Source organism: Macadamia integrifolia, unplaced genomic scaffold, assembly GCF_013358625.1.
Source record: "Macadamia integrifolia cultivar HAES 741 unplaced genomic scaffold, SCU_Mint_v3 scaffold1991, whole genome shotgun sequence".
NCBI classification, from domain to species: domain Eukaryota; kingdom Viridiplantae; phylum Streptophyta; class Magnoliopsida; order Proteales; family Proteaceae; genus Macadamia; species Macadamia integrifolia.
This window is the reverse complement of record NW_024868455.1, coordinates 75,146-91,696: the sequence shown is the minus strand read 5'-3', so window position 1 is coordinate 91,696 and position 16,551 is coordinate 75,146.

Sequence of the window (16,551 nt, the reverse complement as noted above, 5' to 3'; positions counted from 1 at the left end):
TATCTCGTCCTGATTACCATACAGAACCAGGAGATCACTAGTTCCCTGGATTTTTGGTAAATCTCGATCCTGTAATCTGGTATATATATAAAACACTCATTAGGCTAATTCAAGAAACAACCTCTCTATGAAGCAATGGTAAGACTGTATACATTATGACCCTCTCCAGACCCTATAGTAGTGGTAGCCTAGTACATTAAGTATGCCTTTTTTTTAATTACTAGGCTAATTCTCATAGTCAAAAAACTGCATTCAATGGTCAGAAAGGTATGCCCATTTTTGTGAAGTCCAGGTAGGGGTTTCAAAAAAGCCGGGTCAGCCCAAACCCACTCAGGCCCACCTTGAGCTTGAACAGGGCATGGGCTGAGATTTCAGCCCATAGGGTAGGCAAGGGTTAAAAATTTCATCATGAGGCCCAGTTGGGCTGGGTCTGAGTTGAGGTCTCAACGAAACCCAACACCCAACCCAACCCTGTGTATTAAGTACATAATAATATAAATATGTTAATAATTATAAATGAGTACTTATAAAAAAAATCTACAAAAAGCATTTCATTTTCCACAATCTACATATATACAAAAACCTTGGTCTTTGACCTCTGCAACATTGTATCAAAATCAAGCAACCAACTAACTAATAGTATAGGGCTGGGCTGGGTTAGGCCAAACCCGAATCAATCAAGGTCCATCAGGGCTGGGCTGGGTTTGGTTAAGCCCGACAAGGTTGGGCCTAGGCTGAGAGGGCTAGGCTAGGCTTGGATTGAGTTAAGAGACCTTAAGGTTGGACTGGCGTTTTTCTCAAGTCCTAATCCTTTTCCATGAAAATATGACAAAGATTGGATAATGTTGAAAAATTGTTGAATATTAAGACCATTGCATGCCTAGCATTACATGATGAGCTAGAATAGTTAGAGATGAAAACTGAAAATCCAAATGAAATTGATTTAATTTGAGAGAAATTACATACCCATGAAAGCTGCAGCAATAGTATCTTGGTTTGAGTCCCTGGTATGGAGAACTAATCTTGTTTTGTAGAAATTGTTCCTTACATAGAAGTCATCGAGTGCCATTGACATGGAGGTATTAGATTTCTTCCCAACGCCTGTATTGAAGTCAAGAATCACTCCAACATCGAAAGGGAAAGTTGTATTGTTTTGAGCAAAAGCCAATTCAACAAGAAACAAACTGGGATGCAATATTGTGAATAACAGAAAGGAAAGGAATTGGAATGAGTTCTTCATCTTCAACCCACAAAGACCAATTAACGTATGGACTCTTAAGGTGATGATGATCTCCAAACAGCCCAAAAAGACCATAAGGGTGGAGTAGAGAGGAACATGAATAAGAATAAAAGGAGATTATATATAGCCAGAAGAGGATTAAGTTAGGAATAAAATAATATCCAATGTTCCATTGCCTCCTTAGTCCATACATTGACCAACTCAAAACGTGTAGAAATAATGGTTTTAAATTTATATAGGAAAATGTCACTTGTTAGACATTTTTTAATCGAAAGCACACATATCATGATATCATATCACTGTTTAAACATTTATTAAGTAGTTGAGAATTGTACTAAAATTACTTTTAAAGTGTGATTTACAGAATCTCACTCTCTCTCCCTCTCTAACATCCTAACGGGTCATTTTCTTTGAGAAGGTGCATTGCATGAAACTTGGAAGTCGTTTCTTGAGTCTCAAGGTCATGTTGATGGCTATGTCAGAGGTAGTTTCCTTAGTCTTACTCTGAGTTTTCCATTGTTGTCTTAGGTTCTGTTTATTTATTTTTTTCTTTTTTAAGTCTTAGGTTCTGTTGATGGTCGTGCATGTTCTAATGTCTTAAACATCTTGTAGAGACTAGAGAGTTTGTTATATTGGCAAGAGCTGCGAGATGAGTCTCTTGTATCAGAATAAATAAATAAATAAATTAATTAATTAATTAAATAAAAGAGATGAGCGTCTATGTATAACTATTAATCATCGCATGCAATAGGGTTTCTTACAAGACTAGAGAGTTTCTTATATTGGCAAGAGCTGTGAGACGAGCCTCTTCTATCAATAATAATAATAACAAATAAATAAATAAAAATGATGAGTTTCTTATGTATAACTATTAATTATTGCATGCAATAGGGTCTCTTATAATTTATTTTTTTTGATAATCCTCTTATAATTAATAATATATGATACTATCAATATGGGATGGTCCTTCGGGCATTAGGGATGGTTAATGGATCCTAACAAGTATATTTGACTTTGAAATGAATCCTAAATCCTAATAAGTAATTATAATGTTTTTTTAATTTTGGAGTGAATATATATATAATATTAAATTATCAGCAAAAATGACGTGGTTATAGAGGATCCACAGACTTGGTCAACATAAATAGACAGATTGTGATTATCTTAGGATCCTGGGGCAGCTTAGCTAGTTGGCAAGGAAACCCATCAACGTGGAACCATCTTCACCCGGAAGGATATAAGACTGGTGCCCCGTCCAATACCAGATTGGGAAAAAAATAAATTGCAATGAAACATATTAAAATGTGAAAAGCTCTTAACCTTTTGTAATTTTTTTTTAATTGATTTAATTAGCTGCAAATGAAGGATTTCCTTCATATATTTTTTAAAAGGGCAAAAAGCTCACAACACAAGGGATTCCTAAGGGTTGGCAACATAAATGCAAAATGTGAAAAGCTCTTGACCTTTGGTAATTTTTTTTAATTGATTTAATTAGCTGCAAATGAAGGATTTCCTTCATATAATTTTTGAAAGTGCAAAAATATCACAACACAAGGGATTGTTGAGGGTTGGCAATATAAACGCAATTTTGACCGTAGATCTTTGCATATCAAATCTGAACCATTAATAATTTACTGGTTCAAGTTAAGACATATTGGTTGTCACCATGACAGCAAGTTTCTACGGGTGACATCCTTACGGCTTTCGAGATCTCCCGCAGTCAGTCCTCTCTCTCTCTCTCTCTCTCTCTCTATGGCATTTTTAAGTTAATGGGACATGTGAGGACATCCCTTTAGAATCATTCCAATTATTAGTTTATAAAAGTATGTAATTCTCGTCTTTTAGACTGAAAGAAAAAAGAGTTTCTTAAGAACTAAATATTCGGTTCTATTTCCTTCCCAATCATGAGATCAACTTGCAACGCGGACTGTCTAACTATCTTCTTATGCATATGGAAAATGACATAAGAGAACTCATTTAGCATGTCTTATAGATTCACGTGTCTCAACATGAAGTGCTGCCTACTTGATTGTATTCTTCTTTTAATAGTGTTGGTTGATGATTTTCGCATAGTTTTGTAAATTCTCTTGTGTAATTTTTTGTATGAGAGTCTTTAGCTCAAATTGGTAGAGTATTTGGTGGTTTGAATCCATCAAGACTTACTGAATTTTATTTGTTTAATGTCCTGGATTCTAATGCCATATGAAACACTATGGAACTGAGACATGGACAAAAGTGTATAAAAGTCAGGGGTGCTTATTGTAAAATTTTGTTCCTACGATGAAAGAGCATGCATCATAAGATCCACTAACGCATTTTAATGGTCCCCCTAGCCAACACCCCAACGCCTATGAGAAATTGGGGGAACCAAAAAATCCTTTCCCTTAAAAAATCCAATGGTGTTTATTATTTGATCAATTTCACCAAGATAATAGATGACGGAAAAATGGGGTCAATTGGTCGATTGATGGTCGACCTGTTACAATAATTGGTTGTCCTATTACGAAAATCGATCGATTTATAATGGCAATCGGTCGACCTATTACAGAAATCGGTTGACCTATTTCGGCCAAGCGATCAACTGATCTAACTCTGTCGATTTAAACTGACTGTATATAAATGAGCATAACTTTTCATATGAAATCTGATTGAGATAATTTCAGTTGTGTTGGATTCAGACTCGAAAATATACAATCTTCCAGAAGGATCCATCTTCTGAAACATCCATTTGAAATAACCAAAACACCCTTAAACATGAAGCTTGCAAAAATTACAACAACGGTCATGACCAACATACTTTTAACCTTATTACCTAGTTACAATTCTTCAACAACATTTTTCAATCTCCCTTTCTTTTAGATTTGGTGGCTTCATGATCCTGCCCGCTCTCGAGATTTACTTATTCACTTCTTGGATTTCTATTTTCACCTCATTTGATGACTTCAATCTTGGGTAAATGTTCCCCTAAAAAATATATTCGTAGGAACCATTCAATCCATAGTGCTAGTCTATAGGGCAAATTCTGCGAGTTTATATATCACGCCCCATTCGCATAGAATCGGACCGGTGATTAGATTCCCTCCGGGTAACCCAAAACCACTAAGATCATCTGATACAGTAACCACAGCACAGCAAGCACAAGTAATAAATGGAATATAATAATGTAATTCAGCGGAAGTCATGTCATGTATAATACTTGTAAATCCCCAAATACTCTTGATACCCAAATTGGTATACATAGTATAATTACATATGGGCCCGTAGGCATGATATTTACACAAGAATAGTAATTTAACTATCGAGGGCACAAAAGAGGTAATATACCAAAAGAATAAAAAAAAGTACAGCAAGTAAAATGAACTACTGTTGCCCTATAACACAACTCTCGCATAGGCAACTGTCGCTATGGTCGAATCCTTCGAGGACCCACCAATTCTCCACTGGGGTTTCATCGATGGGACCCGACACGGGTTCCTCTACTGAATAGCCTGCAAAATCATCTAAAAAGGTGTGTACACGAAGGGTGAGCTTATTAGCTCAGTAAATGAAAAGAAAGGTGCACACAAACAATCACAATCAAATGATACTATATGCATGAGATTCTTTTTAAACCTAATTCACCTAAACAATTAATACTAGGTCATAGGTTACGTGCTACTAACAACCATAGTACGCGTATGCCCTTGGTACGAGATGCATTCTCCATCCCGCAATATGCCCATAGGATTATCAAAGAAGACCAGCTGTGAGTACTCAAAAAAGTAAATCGTGGTCGAACCACAGCAGAAAAATAAATCATGACCAAACCACAGTAGAAAATTAAATTGTGGCTGAACCACAGCAGAAATTAAAAGTAGTACAATTAGCCCTCTGAATATATCACCAAGGTTTCTAACTATCCAAATGATCAGCCAAACGTACTTCTAACCACCACGGTGGTCCATGACTGACGTTTTTTCCCAGTGATAACCCAACACGTAAACCCCTATTAGAAAGGGTCATTGCTCTAAAGAGTGTGAAACCCTAACCACATGCTCCTATATGAGATAATACAACTGCATAGTACTTTCGTGTCCCATTCCACGGTGTACCAATGTATTTGTTTTCAAGCCAACTATGGCATCTATTCTCGAAATCCCACACATGTCCGGTAAATCATTACCATAATCCAACTTATGATAAGTCCATTCTCAAGATTCCAAGCATGTAACAAGCATTTAGACAATTTAAGAATGCAGCATGTTCAGCTCTAACTGCATCAACATCAATCAAGTATTGCATGAGAATGGCATCCGTAATGTCAAGATAATATATGGATGCATAGGATGCCAAAAATACTCCCAAAATAAGATCAAAGTCCTCACCCCACTTACCTATTTTCAGATAATAGTATGCGCGCACGGTACAGATAAGATCCTGCACGTGAAGATGAGTTTCTCGAAACCTAGCACAGATAAGGAGTTTAGAATGTGTCCAATTTGGGACTATAAATGACGTAGCATATGGTCATGATGCGTATAATAGTGTGAAGAAAGTTTTCGGTGAGTTTGCGTTCCATCAGAGATCATTTGGGCTACAGGTGGGTCATATAACGGTTAGGAGAACCCACATGCGCAAACTGCCTAGATCGACAGGTCATACTGGTAGGTTTGGCACCCATCGGTTCTACCCATCAGTATGCCCAGAGGAGACCGACGGGTCACACTGGTGGGTGTGGCACCCATCGGTCCTACCCGCCGGTAGGTTCAGAGGCACTGGCCAGACTAGGGGGTCACACTGGTAGGTGTGGCACCCATCGGTCCTACCCGCCGGTAGGTTCAGAGGTATTGGCAAGACTAGGGGGTCACACTGGCCCAGGCAAGATTGGGGTGTCACACTGGTAGGTGTGACCACCCGCTGGTGCTATAAATGGCGTAGGATATGGTAATGATGTGTATAATAGCGTGAAGAAGGTTGTCAATGAGTTTAAGTTCCATTGGAGCTCATTTGGGCTAAAGGTGGGTCATATAGGTGGGTAGGAGAACCCCCCCTGTGCAAACTACCTAGACCGGTGGGTCACAAGTAGGTCTGGCACCCACCAGTTCTACCCGTCGATAGGCTCAGAGGAGATCGACAGGTCACACTGATGGATGTGGCACCCGTTGATCCTACCTTGTCGGTAGGTCCAAAGGCACTGGCGAGACTAAGGAGTCACACTGGTAGGTGTGGCACCCGTCGGCTGGGCCAGAAGCCCAGGCAACACTAGGGGGTCACACTGGTAAGTGTGACCACCTGTCGGTGCTATCCGTCGGTATTCTGCGGTTTTTCTGTTCTTCCTCCTTTCTTCATCTCTCCTCATGGGGATCCAAGGGGGTTGTTCCCACCCCATTTCCCACGTATTCTAAGCTTCATTTACTTGATTATTCCATAAATCTAAGTCATCATCAAGATTTTGGGGATGAAAACATCATTGGCTCAAGAAATCCCAAAACCTAAGATCTCCTTTCCAAACTCAAAATGTCACCAAATACTCTCAAATCTGGGTTTCCCCTTCCTTAAACCTTCAAAGAAAATCACATAAGGGTTCAATTATTGCTTTGATTTGACCATACACATGAGGGTTTCATCACAATCCATCGAGTTAGGGTGTTGCTTACCTCAAAACGTAGATCCCAAGATAGCAAACACTATTCCTAAGACAAAAAGGTAGGTCACGGCTTCGAAAACCAAGGGAAGATCTTCTTCCCTCTCCCTTCTCCTCTTCTTCCCCTTTTCTCCCTCTTCGTTACTCCCTTCACCAACCTTGGCCGAAATCATAAATGGGAGAGAAAGAAAGAGTAAATACTATTTATACCCTTGTATTATAAATATCTACTAGGTTCTGTTTGGTTTTGCCCCTTTATGAACCAAAACATATTAAGTCATGATACCGGATAGAATAGCAGACATTATCGGGCGTACAAAACCTCATTACGATGAGGAGGTTGAAATTCATGTGCTCACCCAAGCAGGGCTTTCTAGGGCCTACGTTACACATACAGGTGGGTCACACTGGTGGGTCTCGCACCTACCAGTGACTCCCACCAGTTGGCCAAACAAGCCAACCTTGTTGTATTTTGGAGGAAAATAGAATCTTAACATATACCTCGGTCTCACCACGTGTTATAGACTAAATTCTTATTATTCAAATATGATAACGCACCTTTCCTATTCATACATGGCCTTGTGATATGTGCAAGACACAATTTAGGCATACAAATCATTTCAGGTACTGGCTCAATCTTGTCTGACCACCCCGCATTTGATGTCACCCTTGCAGTCATGTACCATAGAGTACCAGCGTCAACCCTTTTCGGTTTGGACCCTCTAGGACCAAACCAAACCAACCAGTCAATAAACCGAGATTAAAAAGCAGGGCTCTACATCTACCCCCTCTTTAAAAATTCATCCTCAAAATTGAAGTTACCTGGTTGTCCTAATAGATGAGGATATTTAGTCTGGATGTCATCTTCTTTCTCCTAGGATGCTTCCTCAAGTGAATGGTTGGCTCATCGCACCTTTACAAAAGCAATGGATCAATTGCGAAGAGTCTTTTTCTTCCTATCTAGGATTCAACAGGCTACTCCTCATAAGTCATATCAGCCTCTAAGTACTCTGGTTCCATAGGTAGCACATGTGATGGATCATGTATATACCGCTTCAACATTAAAATATAGAATACATTGTGTCCGTTGTTGAATGATGGCGAAAGGGCCAGCATATATGCTATTGAGTCAACCTGTTTCAGGATCTCAAATGGGCCAACATACCTTGGACTCAACTTTCCCTTCCTGTGAAACTTTTGTAAGGCCTTGGTAAGAGAGATTTCCAGGAATACCTTCTCCCCCTCTTGAAATTCAATATCTTCCCTACAGTCGTCCACATTGCTCTTTTGACGGGATTGGGGCGCCTTGATCTTCTCACGGATGACATCAACCTTATCACAAGTCATCTGTATCATTTTTGGCCTAAGGATTTGCCGTTCTCCTACATCATCCAAGTGTAAGGGAGTTTTGCATCTTCTGCCATACAACGCCTCATATGGAGCTATTCCGATCATGGCTTGATAGCTATTATTATAAGCAAACTCCATAAGATGTATGTTTTCTTCCAAACTACCACTGATTTCCATAGCACAGGCTCTGAGCATATCTTCCAGTATTTGTATGATCCGTTTTGATTGCCCATCAGTCTGTGGATGAAAGGTAGTGCTTAGGTTCACCTATGTTCCCATAGCATGCTAGAGGCTCTTCAAGAATTTAGATGTGAACCTTAAGTCTTTGTTCGATACAATACTAACTGGCACCCCATGTAAATGAACTGCATTCTCCATGTAAAGTTATGTTAATTTGTCTATAGAATAGGTTGTCTTGATTGGAATGAAATGGGCAGTCTTAGTGAGTCTGTCAACTATCACCCAAATTGCATACATTCCCTTGGGTGTACGAGGTAGCCCGGTGACAAATTCTATAGTAATCATATCCCATTTCCACTCCGGTACTAGGAGTGGTTGAAGCATTCCATATGGTCGATGTCGCTCTGCCTTGACCTTTTGATACATAAGACACTGTGCAACATATAGGGCTACTGTAATCTTCATCCCTGGCCACCAATAACTTTGCTTAAGATCTTTGTACATCTTGGTGCTTCTGGGGTGAAGCGCAAAGCGTGTACTTAGAACTATGTGCCTCCTTCACTATCTTGTCATGTATCCCCATGTCATTAGGTACACATAACCTGCCCCAAACCAATAGTGCCCCATCATTGGCTATTGTGAAATAAGGATCGTCCATCCTTTGTTCTTAGATTTTAACTCTAATTTTCTATAACTCAGGATCCATGGGTTGTTTCATGACTATTTCATACCTGATGGATGGTTGCACTTGTAGGGCTGCCAAAGATATGGTTAATGCTTGATATTTTCTAGCTACTGATCAAGCTCTAAGGTCGATCCTTCAGTCAAAATGATTTCATCCATCAATATGGCTTCTTGCTTAAGTTGTGGGCTAGTGGCCAAATAAGCAAGTGATATAGTCTGAGCTTTCCGGCTCAATGCATCTGCCACCACAATGGCCTTACTTGGATGGTGCTGTATATCATAGTCATAATCTTTCATGAGCTCCAGCCATCTCTTTTGTCGCATGTTCAGATCCCGCTGGGTGAAGAAGTACTTGAGACTTTTATGATCATTGAATATCTCGCACTTTTCCCCATACAAGTAATGGCACCAGATCTTCAAGGCAAAGATAACTACTGTCAATTATAAATCATGAGTGGGATAGTTCTTCTCATACTCCTTCAACTGTCTAGACGTATATTCCACTACCCTACCTTGTTGCATAAGAACACAACCTAACCCAATTCTTGAAGCATCAATGTAGACTGTCAAGCCACTCGTGCCTTTAAGAATTGTTAACATTGGGGATGACACCAGTCAGCTTTTTAGCTTTCAAAAACTATCTTCGCATTCCTTGGACCATTCAAACTTCACACTCTTTTGAGTCAAATTGTTCATCGGAGCAGCGATTCAAGAAAAATTCTCGATGAATCGCCAGTAGTAGCCTGCTAATCCCAATAAACTTCTGATCTCTGTAGCATTCTTGGGTGCTTCCCACTCTACTACTGCTTTTACTTTTCCCAAGTCAACTTTGATTCCATTCCTAGACACTATGTGCCCCAAGAATCCAACTTGCTTTAACCAAATTCACACTTATCGAATTTTGTATATAATTGTTGTTCTCTTAATCTCTAAAGTATCATTCGTAAATGTTGTGCATGTTCTTCTTTAGTTTTCGAGTATAGCAAGATGTCGTTGATAAAACGATGACCCACTTATCAAGGACATCATTAAACACTCGATTCATCAGATCCATAAAAGCTATTGGTGCATTTGTCAACCCAAAAGACAGCACAAGGAATTCATAATGACTATACCGGGTCCTAAAAGCCATCTTAGGTATATCACTGTTCTTTATCTTGAGCTGATAGTAACTAGACCTGAGATCAATCTTCGAGATAATTTAACACCTTGTAACTGATCAAAAAGATCATCTATGTGTGGCAACGGATACCGGTTCTTGATGGTCAATTTGGTCAATTCCTGATAATCGATGCACATACGTAAACTTTCATCCTTCTTCTTGACAAAAAGAACTGGGGCACCCTAAGGAGAAACACTTGGGCATATAAACCCCTTCTCTAATAAATCCTGCAACTGAGTCTGTAACTCCTTTAACTCGAGTGGTGCCATTCTGTACAGAGCTTTAGACACTAGTGCTGCTCCGGGAACCAAATCAATGGTAAAATCTAACTCCCTGTCAAGCGGAAACTGAGTTAGATCATCTGGGAAGACATCGGAAAACTCCCTAACTACATTCAATTTTCTAATGGTGTGACATTCGCTTCTGCATCTTGTACTGAAGCTAGGTAGCCCTGACATCCGTCTTTCAATAATTTTACCACCTGTAATGCAGAGATGAGAACCTCTCTCGGTCATTTTATCTTATTTGCTTGATAAACAAGCTCTTCACTCTCATCACTCACCAGCTTAATTTGCTTCTCAGCACACATGACTTTTGCCCGGTGAGTAGATAACCAATCCATGCCCCAATATAACATCAAAATTCAGTATATTAAATTTGATAAGCTGTGCATCCAACTTCTTTCCACCTATTTCTACGAGACAGGGCCCATACACTTCATTTAATTGTGCCACCTTGCCCATGGGTGTACTAACAATCAATTTACTTTCTAGAGCCCTGGGTGTCATGTCAATCTTTCTAGCAAATCTTTTAGATATAAAAGAATGTGATGCACCAGAATCAAATAATACATAAGTTGGTATACCTAAGATAAGTAGGGTACCTGCTACGACATCATGGCTTGCTTCAACCTCTTCAACTGATAATGTATACATTCTTCCTCGAGGTGGTCCACCTTGAGTCAAAGCGGGTTTATGAACAGGAGACTGACTCTGTACCATAACTGATTTATGTGGGCAATCCTTTGTAAAATGCCCGAGTGAATGGCAAATATAGTACCTATTCTGAGAGGCTTGCACTGATACTGGTGCCCTCTGTATCTGGCCCTATGCAGTAGAAGCATGAGGTGGCAGTGGGGCTATAGGCACTGTGCTAGTGTTCGGGCGGAAAAAGGTAGCACCCGATCTACTGGCTGGCCAGGGCATGTATCTTGATGACCTATAGGGGTACTGATATGATGGACCATAATTATATGGCTCTTGAAAACTCGTGTTCGGGCTGTTTGAATCTGCATAAGGATTGGATCTCTTCCAAAGTCCAAGTGTGGTGGTAGACTCTCCCTTCTGTTTGTCTTATATATTCTTGGCTTTCTGGATAATTTGAGCAAAATGAGTTAAGTCCATGGCCCCCAAAATTATGTCAACAGATACTTTCAGCCCCTTTAGAAATTTCTTTGCATTTTCCTCCACTGTTTTCATGTGTGAAGAGGCAAAGTAAAACAACTCCTCAAACTGCTGCTAATACTCAAGGACAGACTTGTTTCCCTGAGTCAAAGTTGAGAACTTAGCTTTTTTTTTTTTTTTTTTTTTTCTTTGAAACTAGTGGGGCAATAATTTGATAAGAACAATTTCTTGAACTATTCCCATGTTGATCCTGGATAGATTGCCATCAAAATAGGCTTAGAGGCCTTCCACTATGAATCAACTTCATTCCTTAATTGTAACTCATCACATATAAACTTTTGAGGTTCTGTACATTCTACCACCTCAAATATCTTTTCCATCTCTTGGATTCACTGATCCAGCTCTAAAAGGTCACTCCCCACCTTGGTGAAGATAGGTGGCAAGTGTCTCTTAAATGACTCCACCACCTTTGCAATAGTGGTTGCTGGTGGATAGTATGGGAGATAAGCCAGGTAATATTGATACAGGGATTGCACCATATATGGAGGGGTGCCATAAGGAGGGAACTGTGGAGTGGCCACAGGTGGAGTACCCCCCGGTTGGTCTTGTGGTGGTACGACAGGTAGTGCACTCCCTTGTGTCTCAGCAGGTGGTGCTACAGGAGAAGAACCTCCCGTTTGAACTCCGACACCTGGCACCATGGGAGAATCTTGAGGGAAAGGTACCCCACGAGGGTGTTGACCCATTTGCATAGGGTGCAACTGTTGGTGCACATCATTCATGAAGTTCTGCTGTTGTTGGAGTAATTAACTGCTGTTGGAATGCCTGTTGTGATTGTTGAATAAGAATTGCAACATCATTGGGAGTAACAACAAGATGAGGATTCAGAATTTCAGGTGTAGGTGAGTCCTCAACTATATCTTCTTATCTAAGACTCACCCGGGGTCGAGATCCCCGAGGGTTAGGTGGTTGTCCAATAGGACGGGAACCACATGGGGCTCCTCTTGCACTACTGCCGGATCTAGTACGTACCATGATGCTTTGTACCTGGATTGCATCAAGATTAAGTACAATTAAGTGCCACATTCATTTCATGTAAGCACAAAATCAATGCACATCATACCTCCCAATACATAGTTATAGTGCATTTCATTATCATAACATGAATTCTAAACATTGAGCTTCATATGGTATCATAATTATTCCACATAAGCATGCATGAAGATTAATTGCACATTAGCCTATAATTTATGCAAAAATAGGTTCTATAAGGCTTGAATAACAATTCTCCAAAATTTAGGATTTTTCGGCCTAAAAACCCACACTGGTGGGTTATACCGGCGGGTGGGCTGGGTTCATGACCCGTCAGTGGTGACCTGCCAGTTGCCTGCACAGTTCTATTATGAAGGGAAAAAAGCCCTCATTTTCAAATCATTCTCTAACCTCTCTTTTTCCCTCTCTTCTCCACATCGTCCAAGGCAACCAAGAGGATCAAGGAGTCCTTCACAAGCCCTATTCACAGCCCCCAATTCGGATTCAAAGTTTCTCAACACCAATCTTAATATCAAGTAAGTGGGTATTACCTCCTTCTCTTTGGGATTTCGGTTGTTTTTGTTCAATACCCTCAAAATTCATTTTCTTTTGATTTCTTCCTTCTAAAATTGAATGTAGTACGTGGGCATGCTGTTTACTTCATGAATCTCAACTTTAATCATTCATATATGTCATATTTATGGATTGATAACCCTATTTTCCCCGAAATTCTTACTCTTTTAGGGTTTTACCATTTTCTCTCTCCTTTTTTGCACAATGTCTGATTCAATGAGTCTATATACTCACATTTGGTTGCATAATAGTAGTAAGAACATCACATTGCACATATGCATGAATTTTCTCTCTTTGGCATGAATTTCCCTCATTTCTAGGTTAGGGTTCTTGAGTAAAATTGGGGGTTTTCCCTTGTTTTGACCTCAAATGTGTTGTGATATGTCTACTTGTACGAAATTGAATCCTCTTCCACACATCATTACTGAATCTCCTCAATGCTATACATATCCTTAGTTTATACTCTTTTCTTTATGAATTTTCCCATTTCTTCCTTTGGGAAAATCTACCAATGCTTTGAATTGTTGCTAACTTTGGCAATTTCATAAATCCATGTTTTAGGTAGATGCTTTCTTTTCTCATATCATATTTGTATGATGCTTCAAGTATCATGGCCCCATGACATTCACTTGTCAATGAGTGGTTTTGTCAATCTACCACTTATATATGATTACATTGTGACTATGGCCTTTTTTGTAATGCTACACACATTGTGTACTTTTCATGTGTTATTCTATTTACTTTCCTCTTAAAGCCCTTATCTTCCTGAATACTCTCCTTTCTCACTTTTATAATTCTTTATTGAAAACTTATCCGTTTTCTTATGTCTTCTTCCCGACTTTTGCAGGATGTCTTCCTGTAAAGGCAAAGGAACTGCTTCATCATCCCAGAGTGGGCATGCCTCCAGTAGAAAAAAGAGGGGTGCTACCGCTAGTTCTTCTACCCCTCGAGCTCAGCCTAGTAGAGACATTTCCAAGGACCTATAGGATTACGATGATGACACTTCCACAGCCTTGAGGCTGCATTCACTTGGGACACCTTATCCAAGAGACCCGTTCTGATGGAGAAGACTGTGGTGACTAAAGACTTCATTTGAGTTCAAATGCTCGAGAGGTTCACAACCTTAGGTTGGGCGGCTATGTTATCTATTGACCGCCATTGCTACCCCAACCTTGTCCAAATGTTTTATTGCAACCTCAAGGTGGTGTATGACAATAAGATGTATACCCTCACCAGCTGGGTGAAGGGTTGAGACATTAGGCTCCCGATTGACATGTTGGCGGGTATTTTGGGTATCTCCTTGGAGGATACCTGGTACTACTGCCCTCCGAGGGGTAAGGTCTTGGGTCCCCACATGAGTGAGACCCTCCAGAAGCATGTCTACAGGATCATTTATGGCAGTGCCATCCGTCCCGAGTCCGAGATAGCCTTCCTTGCTGAGGTTTGAGTTTTCAGCCATTTGATGCAGTTCAACTTGCTTCCCCGGGCAGGGCACCAGAATCAGGTGAACTTTATGGCTACCTATATAGCATACTGTCTTTGCATTGCTCTGGGGAATCCCCCTTGCCTGTGCCTCCCATACATGTTTATGAAGAATATGGAGTACCACACTACCCTCATGCTCGATCACTCACCAAGATTTTTGAGTACTTTCGGGTAGATCTTAAGGGTGAGGAGGGTAGTGCCCCCTTGGACAGATTTACCTAGGGCATCTTACATAAGATGAAGTTATTTCATCTGATGGAACTAGTGGTGGGGTAGGCAGCCTAGGAGGAGGGTGATGAGGAAGAAGATGACAAGGATTACATGCCCAAGCCTAAGGAGGAGGGTGATGATGTAGTGATGGAGGATGAGCTCCCTATCAATGCAGTTCCACCATCTCCAAGTGGGGCTTTTGACTTCCAAGGCATGTTAGATAGATTAAAGGCACTCTAGGACGGTCAGGATAAACTCTTGAAGGGATAAAAGACCATTCAGGAGACCCAAGCAAGCATGGTCATAGATATAGATGACTTGGATAACACCGTGTACACCACCTCCAAGGACATAGCGGCAAACATGAAACACCATCAAGAGGAGGCGGATTTGGTGAACCGTCGGTTCAATTTCTATAACCACCGCTTGGGTATCAACTCAAGATCTCGGGTGTAGGAGGTCATTGACTTGGTGAACCATCGGTTCGACTTCTATGACTACTAATCTGGGATGATTCTCTTTTCTTACTTTTGGGATGAGGTTCTAGAAACTCCATCTTCTTTCCCTTTACTCTAATTCTTCTCTTCTTGATTGTACTTTTTTTGTGGATTCTATCTTGTGCATGGAATTTTCTGTGGTTATGTAAGTTTTCTCTTTTGTAAATTTTATTTTTGCCACTCCCAATTTATGAATGCATCATGGCAAAATTCTCAAGTTTTATATGAAGTCTTTTAAGTTTTCTGTAACTGTTTGAGATTTTAAATGTAACCGCAAGCGTATGGATCAGTGTAGCTACGGGTCGAACTCAGGGAGAGCAACCATTTTATTTTTTTATTTCTTTTGATAATGTGAAAGTGAACCGATTAATGGTTGTGATCTAATTCTAATTACCGTCCTAAACATATATATCTAAAATAACGTCCTAATCATTCGTCATCTAAGAATTTAAAGACATAATCCATGCAATTAAAATTAAATAAATAAATAACTGAAAATAAACAACCCACGTAATTTTAAAAAAATAATAATAATAAATGAAGGAAAAAAATGCTGAAATAAAAATAAAGTAAAAGAAAGGTGGGAAAGCTAGAGAGAGACTCATAAGTAGGTTTCTCTACTTAGCCCGAGGGATGCATCATAATATGAGCTTCCCTACTTGACCAGAGAGTCACTCTTATAAGGGTTACTCTACTTGGCTTTAGGGAAAGGGATACAATTAAAATAAAAGCAATAAATTGATGGTTCTATGGCTAGGAGGGGCAAAGCCAACACATACACTAGCCATGAACCTTGGGGGAAAGGGATAGCAATAATGTAACGACTGAAATTAAAATCCTAAATTAAGAAAGAAAGGGTAGTTAGAAGAGGGAATGAGAGGGGGGAGAGAAGACTACTGAGGGAGCCTACTTACATGAACTTCAACCCTTGAACTGAAACTTGATCGATTTGAGATACTAGCAGTACTAAAAACCAGATCTAGAATAAACCAAATCTGAAATTTTTAGTACTAGAGAAAACAAATCTGAAGAAAAAAATTGAACTTGAAAGACATACTTCATAGCTTGTTCTTGTCACCTAGAACTAAGCCTAGAACTAGAACTTGAAAATT